The following is a 14,181-nucleotide window of genomic DNA, read 5'->3' as shown; positions in this document are numbered from 1 at the left end:
TTTTCAGCATGTGTGTCAAAGCGATATCACTGAATTTGCTCTTCAGTGTTTGAACTCTCAGTAATGATTTTAAATCACACTGAACTGAGCTAAACTGCACTGAACTGAACTTAAACACTAAAAACTGAACTACACTGTTCCAGTTACTATGACCATTTATGTGAAGCTGCTTTGACACAATCTACATTGTAAAAGCGCTATACAAATAAAGCTGAATTGAATTGAATTGAATTGAATAAAGGAACATCCTTGCTCTATTTTTAGATGTAAGGCTCATTGGGCTCAACACAAGATCAACATTCTCCACATTATTGCTCTATGTCACAACCAGCGATCGCTTCCCAGAGGATTGCTAGTTCTCACACGAACTTGAAACTACATTTCCGCATTTCCCAGGACTACATTTTCATACATGCACTGCTCCCAAACACGCACACCTGCTCACTCATGTTTCCTGATTGCATCACCAGCTGGACCTTGTTCACAGACTGATTACATCCCATTCATAAGCCACTCTCTCACGCCACCAGTTTGCCGAATCTTGTTTTCCTAGTAACATTACAACGCGGTTCCCTGTCTTGGTTCTCCGTGTTTCGATCTTAGCCTTGTACCCTTGTTTTCCTGTTTAGCCGCCTGCCTTTTGACCTTTAGCCTGTTTTACGTTTATGATTCTGGACTGCCTGTATATACCTGTTTGCACCTGATGACCATTGCTTGCCTGACGTTTGAATAAACTGCATAGTGGATCTTAACTCCTGTGGTCTCCTGTCACTCCGCCCCGGTAACACTCTAATCGGAATTATTGTTTGTACCTTTAGGTTGGTTTGCAAACATGTGTACTTTTCATTGCGTCTACCTTAAACTTCAGCCGTTTGCATTTCTCGTGTTCACAGAAGCTCAATATGACTTTAACAAGGTGCAGCTGGAAAAGTGCAAGCGCGTCGCCTCATATGCACGTCTCTCCATTGGAAATAAAATAACGAACTTGCCTGCAGGTTGCAACCAGAAACGCTGCTTAGATTGTTAAAACCCTACTGAAAAAAAAAAAAAGTTTAAACCAGCCTAGGCTGGTTGGCTGGTTTTAGCTGGTCAACCAGGCTGGTTTTAGAGGGGTTTTGGCCACTTCCAGCCATTTCCAGCCTGGTCAGCTGGTCAGGCTGAGAGATGAGCTAAAACCAGCTAGACCAGCCTAGCCAGGCTGGGAGCCCAGCCAAAACCAGCTATGTCCAACCTAACCAGCTATGTCCAACCTAAACCAGGCTGGTCAAGCTGGTTTTAGCTCTAAACAAGAATTTACAAGACCAGAGTGGCAGAACCCTGAAGTCACAGTTTGATACAACGATCATGTGAAAAATGACGACTAGAACTGAGTATTTTTTCATACATTTCTTCAGGCTTGAAGTCTCATCAATTGAATGAAGTTTGTAACAGATTAGATATTGTGTGCTTACAGCAGGTTTTAACACTTAGCTAACAGTTGCTAACATCGTTCAGCATTTTTATGGCATATAATGTTGCTTGTCATTTTCCTTTTGCCATCAAGCGCTACGATTATAACTGAAAAATTAAATGTTAACTAAAGAAAATTGTCATGCCTTCATGAGCAGTAAGCAAATATGTTAAACCCCAGTATATAGACCCATGTCTACGTACACTCTGCAAATAAATTCAATTACTATATTTACTTTTTTTCTTTTTCTTTTCAAATCTCATGAATGCAACCCACTGTACATTTGTGATCACCTTTGATCCTGTTAAACCCTATTAAATCCCACTTGAAGTTGTCAGTTGTGTCTATGTAAAGCAGTCTTACAGTAAAGGCCTCATAAACCAGTAGATGGATTTGTGTTGGCCTTTGTAGTACAGATATGCAGCTGCGGTTATTCATTAACTAGAGATATTTATAGTTGCCTAGGCTCTGAATGCAACTGACTAAACACACCTGCTTCTCTAAAGCAAATGTCTATGCAAAAAAATAAAAAAATAAATAAAATAAAATAAATACAGTTGCAATCAGAATTATTATCCCCCCTTTATTTATTTATTTTTTAATATTTCCCAAATTGTGTTTCACAGAGCAAGGAAATTTTAACAGTATGTCTGATAATATATATTTTTTCTTCTTATGTGTTTTTTTTTTTTGGCTAGTATAAAAGCATAGTCCCTTTAAGCTATATATTTTTTCGATAGTCTACAGAACAAACAATCATTATGCAATAACTTGCTTATTACCCCAGCCTGCCTAGTTAACCTAATTAACCTAGTTAAGCATTTAAATGTCACTTTAAGCTGTATAGAAGTGTCTTGAAAAGTATTTAGTAAAATAATATTTACTGTCATCACGGCAAAAATAAAATAAATCAGTTATTAGAAATGAGTTTTTAAAACTATTATGTTAGGAAATGTGTTAAAAAAGACCTTCTCTCCGGTAAACAGAAATTGGGGAAAAAAATAATCATGAAGGCTTAATTCTGAGAGGGTTAATAATTCTGATTGCAGCATATATATAATAAAGTGCAGACGCAAGTTATTTCTGTAATGTTTCCCTAGAAAAATGATACAACTCCTGCTGCTCTTATCAGCTCATATGGTGAGTCATTAATGTCAGTCAGTTAACAGAACATAAGGGAGATACTTCAGAGTAAGGGCATGCTGGGAAGTGCTTTTATTGGCTTATTTAAAGTAACATAAACAGAGATATCAGGAAACGGTGGTTTGAGGACTTCTTACTGGGCACCAGGACTAAACTATATAGATAAAATACAAAGCTCCAAGAACATTATTGTGTGCGAAAAAATGTTAACATAGCTTTGTTGGCCTTTAATTTCTGAAGCAGGTCAGGGTGTGTGTTAACTATAGTCAATGCGATTCTTGCACCTGGTGCTGCTGAATATAAAGGGAAAACACTGTATTGCCCGTAATAAACATGCAGCCAATATGGACTTCATATTTTAACACAATATTATGTTGTTGTTTTTTTTTTTATTGTGATAAAATTATTGACAATAATTGCTTAATATACACTGAGAAAAAAAAAACGCTGTTCATTTAGATATATTATTTTTTAAAAGTATACATTTTTTAAAATACATTTTACAAAAGAAAATAAAAACTCTAACCCTGCTTCTGGATGCTCACTATCCTATAGAGCTCAACCACACTCAAACCATCTCATGAGGAAACGTGACTGTTTTACGTTTTGTCAACAGGGCCCAGTTATCTTAAGGAATATGTGGGCCACTGATGTTCACCAATGTTTAATCAATTATTAGAAGTAATAGGCCAGATCTGGGCCAGAATAAAAGCCAACTTTGGCCCAGAATAGGGTCAGTTCTGGTTCATTTGGTTGAATTCTGGCTAATATGTGGTATTGCTTTGACTTATTAGTGGGCCAGATCTGACAAACAGAAGCGGACCGCCCTAGAGCCATCATTCCATTCAGTATGTGGTCCAGATGTAAGTGTCTGGGCCAGAATAAAAGCAAACTGTGGCCTAGAATAGGGTCAGTTCTGGTTCATTTGGTTGAATTCTGGCTGATATGTGTTATTGCTATGGCTTAATTGTGGCCCAGATCTGGCAAACAGGAGCGGACCGCTGAAGTGCCATCATTCCATATGGTATGTGGGATGGATGTAAGTGTCTTGTGTGGAATTTTTCTAGCTTAGTACTATTAAAGTAAAATAAAAAATAAAAAAGTCACTTTTTTTATCCATGGGGAGAATTTTTCCATTGAATTGCAAACACTACAATTTCACCATCCTTACAATTTATTTATTAACCCAAAAGTGTTCTCGGAGCTACAAATGGTTACAGTTGAACCACTGAAATCACATAGAATGGCTTGATGATGTCTTGGGACCCTTGCAGTCTAAAGTGTACAAGAGAGCTCTCAGATTTCATTTAAAATGTGTTCATTTGTCTTCTGAAGATCAACAAAGGTCTCAAGAGAGATTGAAATGACATGACTATTAACAGAATATTCACTGTGAACGAACCCCTTTAAGGAACATCAACAGCCAAATAAAAAGCCCACTAATATATGGCGATATTCGAAACGCTGGCCAACAAAATCCTACAAAATATGTCTTAAAATATTCCATATGTTTACATGTGCTGTGGCTGTAGGATTTGGGAAAATATCTCCTTGTAAGTGCACAACTGGAGTACACTAACTCATTCGAGTAAACACAGACGGCCTACACTGGCCCCAGCATTATAGAGCATATAAAAACGCCATATTAAAACCTTAAACGTCAGCGTATTTTACTTTTATAGATCATCACCTGCGCCCTTTCCACATTTGTAGGGTGTGTTTGGCAGCTTTCAAAGCAACACCATGACACTCTCTTTCAGTATTGCAACAACACGAAGCCCTCAGGGAATTGGGGTTGTGTTGTGATGAAGCTCTTTCTCCAGTCTCTGCCTCTGAGAAAATGGGTTAGAGAGAGAGAGAGAGACATGTGTCCTGACTTGACCGGCATTTCGCAGGCGGGGCCACTGTCGATGAGTAACTGGCAATAACCGGGACAATCGGCTGCTCTGTTGTTTGTACAGAGACACTATTGAGTCTGTCCCAAACACATACTCGGCTATGTATTTATCTTGCTCTTGAACGACAGGTCATTTTATTATACTTTACTTTGACCGGGCAGCTGAGTGGAAATTGGTGTCCTGAGCTGAACCTTATGGCTTATGGCACCTAATGTGTCACCTAATGTACTAGCATGATATGAAGCTACTAGCTTCTTATGGTAAATATGCTAAGAAGCATACTGAATGACTAAGAAGACAAAACATGTTTATAGTTTCTGATTACAGGGTGGCACGGTGGCTAAGTGGTTAGCACTGTCGCCTCACAGCAACTGGCTGGGCCAGTTGGTGTTTCTGTGTGAAGTTTGCATGTTCTCCCCATGTTAGCTTGGGTTTCCTTTGGGTGCTCTGGGCCACAGTCCAAAGACATGCTTTATAAGTGAATTGGGTAAACAAAATTGGTCTTAATGTATGGCTGTGCGTAAATGTGAGTGTGTATGGATGTTTCCCAGTACTGGGTTGCAGCTTGAAGGGCATCCACTGCGTAAAACATATGCCGGAATAGTTGGCGGTTCATCCCTCTGATAAATAAACATCTGATCAAATCAAACACACAATAAAAGTTTAATACTGTATTAAAATGGGCCTTAAAATCACAGTAGAGTCATTTAAAAAAATATTTATTCAGCTTTTCCCTGCAGGCACAGGATATCAACATGACATCATATTGACGTTGTACTGCAACGTACTCCATCGTCGTGGGGATGTTGGATTTTATTTGGAAATGAAAATTGGGTTGACGTTAGAACCCAACGTCAGGCCGACGTCAATGTCCAACCTAAAATCAACCTAAAGTCAACCAAATATCAACGTCTAATCATGTTTCATCTTGAGGTTATGTGGACATGACCATTATGACATCTATCAGACGTTGGATTTTGGTCACTTTCCAACACAACCTAAAATCAACCAAATATCAACGTAATGTATTGGACGTCTAAATAACAATGTTTTTAGACGTTGACTATTGAATTTTGGACGTTGACATTGAATTTTGGTCACCTGACGTCACGACTTAAATCTAACCTAATATTGACGTCAACATGACGTCATATTGACGTTGTACCCTAACATACTCCAACATCATGGGGATGTTGGATTTTATTTTGAAATGAAAATTGGGTTGACGTCAGAACCCAACGTCAGGCCGACATCAATGTCCAACCTAAAATCATCCTAAAGACGACCAAATATCAACGTCTAATCATGTTGCACCTTGACGTTGTGTGGACATGACCATTATAAAATCTATCAGAAGTTGGATTTTGGTCACTTTCCAACACAACCTAAAATCGTGCCGATGTCAATGTCCAACCTAAAATCAACCGAAAGTCAACCAATCAACATCCCCGGCTCGTTCCTGCTGCTCAAATCACCATTCTCTCATCCACCTCTCACCACACTCGTTATCAATCCCCAAAGTACTGATTCCTCACACCTGCAATCACCACACACTGTCAAGACTCACCTCATTGATTCACTCACCCGCTGGAATTGAAGTTGGATGATCCACCTTCCTTTCTCTCCCTCTCACCTTCTTACGTGAATGTCTCTCTTCACCTGTGGATGCATATATGCAACAAATAAAAAAAGTGGCTAAGCTATTCTGGTGGTTGATTGGCTCTCATTCTGCAACACCACTTACATGCTTTGTCCCTCTGCATTATAGACATTGCTTTAAATAAATACCCTAACGCCCCATTCACACGAGGCTTCAGCGTCAACGCTTAACTGAAGCCGTGTCTGAGATGGGGGCTAAAGCGATTGTCATAGCAGCGTCAGCCAATGAAATTCAGTCCGCAATAGGCCACTGTCTAGCTGGTGTATTTGCATACAGCGATCTGATTGGCTGACGCTTCCATCGGCGCATAAAAAGTTGAGCTAGTCCCAACTTCTGCAGCGAGCAATGCTTCTGAAGCGGCGCCGAAGGATCCACAATGCAGTTCGGCAACGCTTGACATCACCCATTCAAAGTGAATGGGAGGCGTTGACGCTGACGCCCCGTGTGAATGGGGGTGTAAAAGATAACCATCCTTGTCTTCCTTTTGTGACCGTGACAATACTGTACAACATTATCTACAACCATAGTTTAAAATATATTCTGTCATTTTCTTTTCGTCCCTTTTTAATCTGGGGTCACCACAGCGGAATGAACCACCAACTTATCCAGCATATGTTAATGCAGATGATGCCCAACCAGCTGGGAAACACCCATACACTTCCATGCACACACATACATTGCGGACAATTTAGCTTGCCCAATTCACCTGTATAGCAGGTTTTTGGACTTGTGGAGGAAACCCATGCGGACACAGGGAGAATATGCAAACTCCACACAGAAACGCCAACTTTACCAGCTGGGACTCGAACCAGCGACCTTCTTGCTGTGAGGCAACAGTGCTAATCTGAGCCACCGTGCCACCTGTTGACATTTATTACTCACTTAAATACTTTTGTCCATATTTGTGTTATTATTACTTGTCCGTCTGGCCAAACACAAATAGTCTTACTGACTGACATATTAAAAGTATTTGCTGCTGTTTTCTCCCATCTTTGCATTTAGAATAGTTTTTCCAAAGCATCTTCAAAACAAGCTTTCGCCATTTGAATTTTAAATATCTAACAGAGTTTATTGTGGATTAGCGATCCATTAAGCTGCAACAGTGTGTTATTCTCCAGCAATGATAATACACTCCACCACACTCTCTGGAAAGAGTGAGGACCACTTCACTTTCTCAAGCACTCCAGCAGAGCTTTCAGCATGCCACTTAAAACTACTTAGCAGCTTCATATTTCGAAAATATGTCAGGTGGACCTGAACAGGAGAAGGCTGGACCCTTGGTGAAAGAATTTATGGTGGTTGACTCTCACGGCAGAGCTATGAAGTCGTGTGTGAACTTCAATAATTATAAATAACAACGTTTATTCATTTTCCTTCAGCTTAATCCCTTCTTTCGACATGGGGTCGCCACAGTGGACTGAACTGCCAACTTTTCCAGCATATGTTTTATCTAGTCCTTGCAGCTGCAACCCAGTACTGGGAAACACTCACATACACACACATACACTAGAGCCAATTTAGATTATTAAATTCACCTATAGCTCATTTCTTTGGACCCACACCAACACGAGGAGAACATGCAAACTCCACACAGAAATGTCAAACCAGTGATTTTCCTGCTGTTTGGTGACAGTGCTAACTACTGAGCCACCGCGTCGCCCCAAATCTTAAAATTCATTCATTCATTCACTTTCTTTTTGGCTTAGTCCCTTAATTAATCCAGGGTCAACACAGCAGAATGAACCGCCAACTTATCCAGCAAGTTTTTACGCAGTGGATGCCCTTCCAGCCGCAACACATCTCTAGGAAACATCCATACCAACACAATCTCACGGCAATTCGTAACTTTTTTTATTTAGTGGCTAATTCGTATGAATTCGTACGATCTAATTCGTACAATTTAGTACGATTTCCTCATCCCCCAATGACGGTTGGGGTTAGGGGTGGGGTTAGGTGCCACGCCTCCTTTTTAAAATCGTACCGTTTCGTACGAAATTAATTAGCCACTAAACTGGCAAAACGTAAAATACTTACGTTTTCTCGTGAGATCAGGCTGTCCATACACACATTCACACACACACACTCATACGCTACAGACAATTTTTAGCCTACCCAATTCACCTGTACCATGCGAATGCAGGGAAACATGCAAACTCCACACAGAAACGCCAACTGACCCAGCCTGGACTCAAACCAGTGATTTTCTTGCTCTGAGGCGACAGTGCTAACCACTGAGCCACCAGGCTACCCCAAATAAGAACATCTAAAGACAAAAAAAAAAAAAAAAACACCTAAAGAGGTCAATTACATGAAGACTACACAAGTAATACTGCATCCTCTAAAACCTGCTCAGAGTTGACATTTTTACCTAAGTACAATCAAACTGTATGAAATGTCACTTCATAATAACAGTTGAAGAGAGACAGTTTACATGAGTGACAGTTTACACCAGCAGATGGCAGTAGTTTATATTAATCACGCAAAAAGAAAAACAAAGCTACGTTTGGTCAGCAGGTAAACTTGTAAACAAAGCATCATTTGCATGGTATTTTCAAGGTATTCTTATATAATACATAACCTTACAAAACTCTGTCCAGAACGATGCATGCAGTTTTCCCAGATCAGTGTGTAGAAAAGGCTGATGGCCTGCAAATGCAAATTCACTCCCTGAGAGTAGGTGGGACTTTTGGAAAAGCAGAAATTCCACCGTTGCCTATTGCGCAAAGTAGTATGTGCTATGATAACTTTGACACCTGATCGTCATGGAGTGTAAAGGAAGTAAACACGCATTTACATGTTTTCAAATAGTGCTCTCAAAACCAATGCAGAGAAAGAGAGATGGTTGTTCTTCTGCAATTCGTTATTCACAATCTTGTCAATTTTTTAATCTACAACCCACATAGCAACATTTCTCTGGCCCACACAATCAGGTTTTGCTTGGGCCACAGGCTGCAGTGAATTACGGTACATGACTGGAACAAATCTGGCTTCCAGCGAGGGCCAAACACGGGCCATATCTGGGCCAAGTCTCAGCCAACACATAACTGGGCCTGAACTGGGCCAGATAGGTTGGTGTGTCAGGGTTGGTGCGTCATGACTGCAATGAAATTGATAAACCCATGAAGCATTGTGCTTTAGGCACAACATAGGCATGCATTTTCTCAAAGTGACCTGATTGGTAGATTTTTTTTATTTACTCAAAAATTATTTAATTGTATTTTAAATGTGGGTCAAGACTGGCCAAACTCACATGGCCCACATATCAATTTTTAAACATCTGGGCCAAATACTACGATTTACATCTGGCCCAAATCCTGTGTGCCGCATTAAAGACGTTGCTACCTCTGCCAAACCCGGGCCATGTTTGGCCCACATGCTGTATGCCAGTGCCGGATGAATGGCTGCTATGCCAGCTTTATGCCAAATCTTGGCCAGAATTCTTTGCTACTAGGGAATCTATGAATATTTTATAAATATCATTCAAAATACATGTCATGGGTGGCATGGTGGCTTAGTGGTTAGCACTGTCACCTCACAGCAAGAAAGTTGATGGTTTAGGTCCCGGCTGGACCTGTTGGCATATCTGTGTGGACTTATATGCATGTTCTCCCCGTGTTCGCTTGGGTTTCCTCCGGCTGCTTTGGTTTCCACCACAGTCCAAACACATGCACTATAGATGCATTAAAGAAACTAAATTGTCAATAGTGTATGTGTGTGTGTGTGTGTGTGTGTGGGAATGTGAGAGTATATGGGTGTTTCCCAATACTGCGTTGCGCTTGGAAGGGCATGCACTGCTGTGTAAAACATTTGCTGGTAAAGTTGGGGTTCATTCTGCTGTGTCGACTCCTGTTAAATAAAGAGATTAAGCTGAAGGAAAATTAATGAATACATGTCAACTCTTAATTTAAATTTTCAGAAGCTTTGGCTAACAACAAAGACACAAAAATAAAAAAGTGCATGTTTAAATAAACCAACACATTTTACCACTGTTCACTGACATTCAGCTTTGAAAACACCAGCAGCAGTGATAGTAGCGTGCACAGTATGAGAGCTTGTGCCATGGGAACTTGTTTGAAACAAGCTCTGCAGGTGTGATGGATTATAGATGTGACAGTCAGCTGCTCAAACCTGCCATCAGTCACTCTGAGCTGTACATTTTTATGCAATGCTAACACCTGTGGGGCACGCCAAGCCAAAGTCAACAGTTCAGGTTGGAAAGTGAGATGAATGCGGGGCCACAGACCCAAAACAAACACCCAGAAAAACAATCAGCAGTCCATCCCATCTGTGCGTTTCCAGCCACAGAACTCAGGAGCACAGACACTTCTTTGAAAGCGTTTAGAGGTGCAGGTGGGTTGAGGGTCTCTGTAACTGGGGTAACCGGACACTGTCAAGATCCTGCTTTTAGATGACTGGATGGCATGTGCAGGAAATGGTTAGTACTGAGGGAGGTGTACACCTCACACACATGAAAAGGTGCTCTGATCTGTCCCACAACAGGCATACAAGGTCTGACCTAGATTCCCCCGTCCTGAAAAAAGCTGCTCTGCCAAGTAAGGCAGGGTGGGAAGGGCTGAGCTGTGGCGCGTAGCTTTGCCCCATCTCTCTCTCTCTCTCTCTCTCTCCCAAACATGGGCGGAGTGTAGCATGGCCTTTTCAAACTCACCCGGCTGGCAAGCAGACTGGCTTTTGGACACAAGCAATGCTGTTTTGAACTGCTGCCAAATGAGACAGCCTCTGCCGGTGCAGCTGAAACTTTTTACAGCCTCCCCTCAGTTCGACAGGAAGAGACACAGGGAGCAAATTTGTAGGAGAGGGGGGGAAAAAAGCGCGAAATAAATCTTTGTAGTGTCTGCAACTAAGGCACTGCATCAAGGATTTCCTCCTGTGCTTTCACGCTCCTCTACTTTGGCAAGGCGCCATACGAAAAGATGTTTAAAGAGACTCTTTTTTTTCTCTCTCTCTGGGAGGACTGAACGGGGGACGGATGTGCTAGGAAGTTCAGCGAGTTCAGTAAATGAGAAATATGTAAATGTATCAATAACAAAGGAACTGTGACGTCAGGCACTGTGCTGCCCAGGACACTGCCTGCGAGCAGAAGGGACAAATGTGGACTCTTTTGACAAGATGCCATCTGCGTGCCGTAAAGGGTGATCCTGTTTTACATCAGAACTTGCTCAGCGAGATGACCATGCGGAGTCTGCCACTGCAACAAATGACACGTTGTGCTCACTTCCTCTTTCATGATAAGGACCCGAGGACAAACTTTTGGTGGTGTGACTTCACTGCAAACTACTAGAACTTCCTCGTCCCTTTTTTTGTAGCATTTTGCTACTCATAACTAATTGACTGCATGCCAAATGCCGCTTGGGTGACAATGTCACCCTAATGAATCAGTCAGGCAAGTGGGATCAACCAAGTGTGGTGTCTTTCAAGGCTCTTTGAGGAAGTACAATGGACCGCTCATGTCATGTTTCCCTGATAAAGAAACTCAAAACGCAGGCGGTCGCAGAACAGCCTCTGGATGTGTGTAATGATTAGCGAGGACTATAACTGGAAGGCTCAAACTACCTGGGACGGATGCCAAATGCTGACAAAGACAATCACTGCATTCTCAGGGGCGAGCAAAATCAACTCTTCATCCTCTCACACTTCTTTTGGAATGGTTATTTATATTCCTTCAGAAGCCACAGAAAGCATTGACTAACTGTTGAAGGGGTTGGTCACATGCCTGGATAAAGGGCACACACACAAAAAAAGCACGGAAGTAGTAAGTATTCATCTCTTTCTGAATTAGATGTTACTCAGTTTCTCACCTTTTTATCTCTGACCTGTTTTGGTCAAGTCATTTCCAAAAGTTTCTGCCTGGAGAAACCATCGCTAGGAAACAGGGATACGTGCTAACCCTCTTCCATGCCCATAGAAATGCCCCATTTTGCGGACACAGCAATAACTGTACCTTTATGACCACTTTGCATGTTCTGCATCGCAAAAACTCGATCTCTGCTTTTCTTTTAAGTTGCTCAGAGTCCCCTTCTTTCTCCACCTCCTCTCTCCCTCTCTCAGCTTCTGTCTTTCACTTTGCATCCTGTGCCAAAGTGGGCAGGGAGAAAGAGCTTGTGGTGAGGCGGGTGAAACGGAGGCCGCTGTACGTGCTCTTTCTTCAGCCACAACCCTGTGAAAGAGCATGTTTGGTGGCAGCACGTTTCTAGGTCTCTCTCCCCGAGATAGGCGTACTATGTGCACGAGTCTCCTCTTCTCGCCGCCATCACCCTGCCTTGTGTTTTTGACGTTGAAGCCTTCTTGATGCCTGCAGGTATTCCGCCCTTACTTTTAAAACGTTTTTATATTTCATACTTCATAATCTCCCGTCAATTTTGTTCACTTTTTAAGCAATCTTTTAAAGCATCGCTGTCGATTCTTTCACTCAGCTGGCTCTCTTGTTCACTGTTGTCTTCCTCTTGTAAACGTGTCTGCTTCACCCCTGAGCCCATGCCTCGGATTCCGCCATTTCTACAACACTAAACGACTTTCGGCCAAGTAATTGATGATCGTTTTATTCATGTCTTATATTTGACTTTGTTGTTGATTATTTAAAAAAAAAATACTAAGACATTTTGACAATTTGCTGTGCATTGCTTCGGACAGCGTGTATGTTTCCTTCGTTTTGGGTTGTTTTGTGCGGTTGATTGTGGGATTTAAGTTTGTTTTGAATGCATTTGATGCTTCAGATGTTCCGATAGTGTTTGGTTGCTACCTTAACGCTTCTGAAAAGGTATTAACACACTGATGTTATATTTCAATATTTATTTATTTTAGTTTTGCTTGTGATGACTAATGATGGCCTGTTTAATACTCCATTAGTTAAATATATATTGTAAAATACACCTTTTGTATTTCTTTTCTAGATTAGTACCAGCTTTTTATTGTATTTATATATATATATAAATAAATATATATATATATATATATATATATATATATATATATATATATATATATATATATATATATATATATATATATATATATATATATATAAAACGTGCCAATGAGAGCTCAGCTGCAGGGTGTAATTTACATACATTTAAGAAAGCATAAAGTTCATCTTGCATGTACAGTAGAAGAGTATTTGTTTATTAGTTATGAAATGAGATATATGATCAAATAACTTTTATATTCAGCAGGCTTTCTATCAAAATGTAGGACTCTCCTGCTTTATTAGGCTGCTTTTTTCTCGATGTTGTTTTCGCAGTGCAAGTTAGATGAATCTCAAAGGAATCAAGTAACGCTAGTTTGTGAAATAAAGCCAAAAAAATCAACCAATTAGAAAGCAATCGTATAAAGTCTCAACAAAATGACATTGGTTGTGCAGATCGGGGGATGAACTGATGAATCGGCTGATGTAATATTACGGACAGAAAGAAAAAGACAGGCACATTCTAGATTGATATAAGTGATTCAAATTAATATATGGCTGCAATTTACTGACATGACACATTTTAACATGTAGGTTGCTTTTGTGAAATGAATTTAAAACCGAGTGAATGGCTTTCTTCTGAGAAGTTGAAACGTTGTGGTTGTTGTTACAGGACAACACTTGCCCACTGAAATTGAAAATATATTGATTTAAACGCAATTCACATCTTTCAAAAAATTACAAAGGGGAGCTCTCAAGATGGCGTCGATGTGCCACGTGTTTGTGTTCTACTGTAGTAAGTTTATTTTTACTTAAAGGGGTTTTTCTGAGTGAATTAAAGGGATCTTTAATGCAGAATCTAGCAACGTCATTCTGATTTAATAATATTAAAGTAGAAATGCTGTGAAAATGATGGCGTTTGATTGAAACAGCACATGATGTGCTGATGTTAGTTGTCTTAGCTATATATTAAGGATTTTTCTTCGTTAATATTCTCTTCTGTGCATTATTTCTCGTCAACAAAAGGACGGAAGGCAGGTAATTTGCTGCTTTCCATGGGAAAAACTCAGCAAAGAGGCACAAAAGTTTGCGTACACATGTTTATTTTGCT

The 14,181-nt window shown here is 40.5% G+C and overlaps 1 protein-coding gene across 2 annotated transcripts in view; it reads right to left on the bottom strand.

Annotated features, from left to right (window-relative positions):
• tulp1a (TUB like protein 1a) overlaps positions 1–12,213 on the bottom strand; it is a 51,382-nt gene extending 39,169 nt beyond the window's left edge. Inside the window, exons 1-3 of one of the 2 annotated variants that reach the window (XM_087306460.1) lie at positions 11,968–12,213; positions 11,723–11,882; positions 6,076–6,150 (exon numbers count right to left, since the gene is read on the bottom strand). The gene's annotated coding sequence lies outside the window, so the exon portion shown is untranslated. The remainder of the gene's footprint in view (positions 1–6,075; positions 6,151–11,722; positions 11,883–11,967) is intronic. The other variant, XM_087306452.1, reaches the window with a different exon arrangement.
• Positions 12,214–14,181: the final 1,968 nt, after the last annotated feature.

This window comes from Danio rerio, chromosome 23, assembly GCF_052040795.2.
Source record: "Danio rerio strain M-AB ecotype USA chromosome 23, GRCz13ab, whole genome shotgun sequence".
Taxonomy (NCBI): Eukaryota; Metazoa; Chordata; class Actinopteri; order Cypriniformes; family Danionidae; genus Danio; species Danio rerio.
This window is presented reverse-complemented; position numbering and strand designations above follow the sequence as displayed.